The sequence below is a fragment of the Cucurbita pepo genome, chromosome 13, assembly GCF_057944985.1.
Source record: "Cucurbita pepo subsp. pepo isolate OVF chromosome 13, ASM5794498v1, whole genome shotgun sequence".
Classification (NCBI taxonomy): Eukaryota; Viridiplantae; Streptophyta; class Magnoliopsida; order Cucurbitales; family Cucurbitaceae; genus Cucurbita; species Cucurbita pepo.
This window is the reverse complement of record NC_141810.1, coordinates 9939726-9944986: the sequence shown is the minus strand read 5'-3', so window position 1 is coordinate 9944986 and position 5261 is coordinate 9939726. Positions and strand designations below refer to the sequence as shown.

General features: G+C 33.1%; 1 pseudogene; it reads left to right on the top strand.

Moving 5' to 3' along the window:
- The first annotated feature begins 238 nt into the window (after positions 1-238).
- Positions 239-2607, top strand: LOC147789710 (putative polygalacturonase; annotated as a pseudogene).
- The last annotated feature ends 2654 nt before the right edge of the window (positions 2608-5261 follow it).

Genomic DNA, 5261 nt, shown 5'->3' with positions numbered 1-5261 from the left:
ATTTAAAACGATCTCACTTATTATGTTTCTTTACACTTATATTTTTCTAAACAGTTTGTTAAGCTAATATTTTTAATCAATCCAACCATTTCATTTACCACCCAAATTTTCACCCTTAAAAAAAAAGTAATAATAGTAATAGTAATAAATCCCTTTCTTATTTTTTATTCCTAAATTATCCTATAAAATCATTTTTCCCCTTAATCTAAAAATCATAAACTCACCAAGAAAATTAATCATGGAACTTCCTCCAAAACCCACAAATATCAATGTAATTTTTCTTCATCTTTCTCTTTGAATTTCACTTTTTTTTTTCTTTGTTTCATTCTATTGATGGTGTGAGCTTGACTTGTTATTCTACTTTTCATTGGTTTTTCTTTCCGATTACTTAAAATGATTATGAGTTTTTGTTCAAAATCAGGATTGGTTGATTGAAAAACTTTGTTTCTTTCATGTAACCAACACAAAGATGAACTAATAAACCTAACTGCCGTTTTCAACATTATTTTGTCGAGAAACAAAAAGAGATTGAATCATCTGTGATTTTGTTCGGCAGGTTACCGCGGTGAGAATCTCAGCCGTGATTGTATTGGCATTGGTGAGCTTAGCCATAGTGGACGCTATGAATCCACGTCTAAGTTCGAACTCTCTGAAATTTCAGGCCATCAATTGCCGAAAACACTCGGCGTTGCTGACGGAGTTTGGCGGCGTCAGTGACGGAGTAACTTCAAATACTCACGCGTTCCGAAAAGCGATTGAACATCTCAGCACACTCGCGGCAGATGGTGGTGCTCAATTGATCGTGCCACCGGGGAAATGGCTGACTGGAAGTTTTAATCTGACTAGCCATTTCACACTTTTTATCGATAAAGAAGCAAAAATTCTTGCATCCCAGGTTCGACCTATTGAGTATTTTATTTTTATAAAGCTAACTTTGGGAGTGGTGATTTGAGTACTAATCTATAAGTACTTCAATCCAAAATAAATGAGTCAAATTTGTTCCTTTTAAGTGCAGAATGAATCAGAATGGCCACTTGTGGAAGTTCTCCCATCTTATGGAAGAGGAAGAGATGCTCTCGGTGGACGGTATAGCAGCCTCATCTTTGGAACTAATCTCACCGATGTGGTTATCACAGGTGATTATTTTTCTATTACTTTTTCACATTCTATTTTTTTTTTTTAAAATGGTTTGCAAAATTATAATCATTATAGGCTTCTGTGCTATTAGAATTAAATAAAAAAAAATTAAAGTAAATGAAAACATAACAAAAACATTTATATAGAAAATAAAGTTGGGTTGGTCACATGGTGTAGGTAACAACGGTACAATCGACGGGCAGGGATCTCCTTGGTGGGAAAAATTTAAGAAAGGGGAGCTCAAGGTAACACGACCATATGTGATCGAGATCATGTACTCTAATAAAATCCAGATCTCAGATCTCACTTTGATCAACTCACGTTTGTCCATCCGATTTACAGCACATTTCACTATTTCACTTCAATCCCATTATACTTATATTTTAGGATTATGCTTGAAAGAAGAAAAAAAAAAAAGAAAAAAAGAAAAAAAGAAAAAAAAAAGTTAAAACTTTGTAATAATATACCATTCAAATCATTCCAACTAAAATTTTTTATATATATAATATTATTATGATTTATTTTTAATCTAGTTGGGTTTGGTTGGGTGAAAATGCATAAATGTGATTATCGAAGGGCTTACTATCTTGGCTCCCGTTACCGTACCCAACACCGACGGAATCAATCCAGGTTCCCTTCTTCTTCACCTTTAAAACCTTAGGGTTCATTTCTTTGTCAATCCCTCTCCCTAATTCTCTATTCGATTTATCAGATTCTTGTTCCAACACTCGAATCGAAGACTGCTACATTGTCTCCGGTGACGATTGCATTGCCATCAAGAGCGGATGGGACCAATATGGTATCAAGTTCGGAATGCCGACCGAGGACCTTGTCATTCGCCACCTCACTTGCATATCACCAGATTCTGCAGGTATCGCCCTTGGCAGCGAAATGTCTGGCGGAATTCGCAACGTCAGGATCGAAAACGTCACTGCAATCAATACACAGTCTGCTGTCAGAATCAAAACCGCTCGCGGACGAGGTGGTTTCGTCAAGGACATTTTCGTCCGAAGAATGTTTCTATCCACGATGAAATACGTCTTCTGGATGACTGGAGACTACAAATCGCATGCAGATGACAAGTTTGATCCCTCAGCATTGTCGGTGATTAAGAACATTAATTACAGAGACGTGGTGGCTAAGAATGTTAATATGTCGGCGAATTTGGCAGGGATATCGGGAGATCCATTCACGGATATTTGTATTTCGAATGTGAAGATTGGATTGTCGAAGAAGCCTAAAAAGTTGCAGTGGAACTGTACAGAAGTTGAGGGATTTAGTAGTGATGTGGATCCGCCGCCATGTTCTCCACTGGCTAAGGCAGCAAAAAGTGGTGGATGTGACTTTCCTGAAGATAAGCTGCCAATTGAGAATGTTCAGTTGAAGTCGTGCTCTGTTGAAATTCCTGCCTTCTAGTAGAGACTTTGTTTTTTTAAAAATTCTATGGAATAAATGGTAATGAAAAATTTAATGAAGATATAGATCAAATGTCTTTTCCTTTAAAATTTATAAAACAAATAATAATAATAATAATAATTTTGAAAATAAGTTATTTCAACTAGATTTGTAATATTTAGTAACACTCAAACTCAAAATCATCAAGATAATACTCTAAATTTGAAAAAATAAAATGAAACCTCTTAAATCCAAATATGTATGAATCTACCATGAAGTTTTTATGGTATTAGTACGACATTGTATCAAATTCTGTATAATCTTTTTTATGTTTTTAGTACAACAATTATATGGGGTAGGAATTGAATCTTCTATCTTAAAGAAGAGAGTGCATATCAATTACTGTAAAGTAATACCTAAGTTTGAAAGAATTTAGAGAATAAAAGAACACCAAAGTTTGAAAAAATTTAGAGAATAAAAGATAAGAATGAAGAGAAAGGAACCTAAAAAGGAAATTAAGTGATGTTTAAAGAGAAAAAAAAAGAAGAAAATATTTTAGAATCATCAATGAAGAATTAGAAGATTTTATTTTAGTTGTTTTTAGGAAGTGTGGGTCCATATTTTCTCCCATGGGTATTATAGTAAATAAACATCTAATGACCCGCTTAGGATAGTCACCTAAGAGAATACAACTTTTAAATGATAGGTCTCATTCATGATTGCATGTACGAGTATTTGTTAAAATACTCAAGCCACATGCTACTTGCTACTTTTATTTTCTACATTTGCAAAGCATCAATGCACAGTTGACGGCGACATGGCCATTTCATAAACCATGACACATGTATAGAATAGTTGTATTTAATTTCATAGACTATAGGTTAGTATAGGGTATTTATGTTTTATTTTTACGGATGTCTATTTTAATTTTATGTTGTTTTGTTTTAAAGACTTTTTAATAAACATTAAATACATGGCAATGTTTTATGAATACGTCTCAAATGATTATTTCCGCATAAAATGGTTATATTATGTATATGATAACGATCTTAAGTTAGTACTTGAAAGCCCGTAAAACGGTGAAATTCCAACAAGTTTACAAGGAGTTTGAATGGAAGATGTGATGTGATCAAGCCTGATTTGGTTTTCCTTCTTGGCTTGATGTGCTCTCAGTCCTTGAATATCGAGACCTACACACTACCAACACCATTCAAGAAATGAACAAGCTCTAGAGATGTGTCAAAGTACTAATAATTTTATGTTGTAGTGTAGTTTTGATATGTAGTGTGTTGAAGCAATGAACCGGGCTTCGACATTTCTTTGGAATTCATGACCTTGCAAAATGTGAGCTCTCATGGGAAATTAGGTGCTCTACTAAAAAGTTCTCATATGGTATATGAGTGAGTGTAACGACCCTATATTTCTACTAACCTAAAGTCGTTACCTTCATCATAACATACTTTCTTGTGCAGAAATAAACATTTAAAACTTCATCATAAAACATTTTCATGGACTTACATACTCGAAAACATCTTTAAAATAACATAATGAAATATAAAATAAAAAAATAAACATTAAAAGTAAAAACACCCTACATTAAATCAATTAATTGAGCAAATTAATATTTCACATGATGATCCGATCCTATTCCTCGTTGAGTTATGAATTTCGACTCTAAAGGGTTGTCTTTTGAATTGCATGGGTGATAATTACTTTTGTAGCCAATTCAAGATGGACTTTGGGGACCTATGCCTTTCCATTTTGGAGACCTGGCTAAATATGGAATGGAAAGCATAATTTCACGAAATGGAGTTCACTTTTTTCCAATATAAGGTAAGTAGTTGAATAGTTCCCTTGATGTTGATTTCGGAACTTGAAAAATGGGATCCCATTTCTCAATGTTTCGAGAGGGGCGTAGTTTCTAATTAGATAATAAATAAGTTATTTATAAGAGAATCGATGGTACTTCAGGCAAAAAATGTAATTACATGGGTAAAATAAACTTTAACCCAATTATAATTATGAACAACTCACAAAGAATTGACTAGCCTTGATAATTATATTAATGGAAACAAAGAGTTTAATTTCTAATAATAATTTTGGTTATTTGATTTATACCTTAATATTACCTATTGTATGAAAAATTCAAGATTATTAGTATAATCTTGAACAATATGTACTTCACTTATTGGAGTATCACGTTCAAGTAATAATCTAAACAGTTTATAGTAAATAGATAATGTTGAGTGTCTTATCCTCGTAATACTAATGATACCCTCACATTGTAATTATTAAAAATGATTTGATCCAAATTATTCACGTGGGGACATGCGAGTGGGGTATCCTATACAATGAGTTTGTATAAGACTCAACCACATATATTTAATTTCTCTTTTTAAATCAATTAATTGAAAAAATTAATATTTCGCATGATGATCCAACGCGACTCGATCTTAATCCTCACTGAGTTATGAATTTATGCCTGTTAAGGGTTGTCTTTTGATTTTGTATGTGGTGATAATGGTGTTTTGTATCCAATACAATGTGCCTACAATTTTGGGGTCCTAACCAAATAGGGAGGTGGAAATATAATCACAAAATGGATCCCATATAAAGTAAGTTGATGAATAGTTCCCTTAAGTGTTGATTTTGAAACTTCTCAATGTCTCAAGAGGGCCTTATTTTGTAATTGCATGGATAAAATAAACTTTTGATCTAGTTGTAATGAT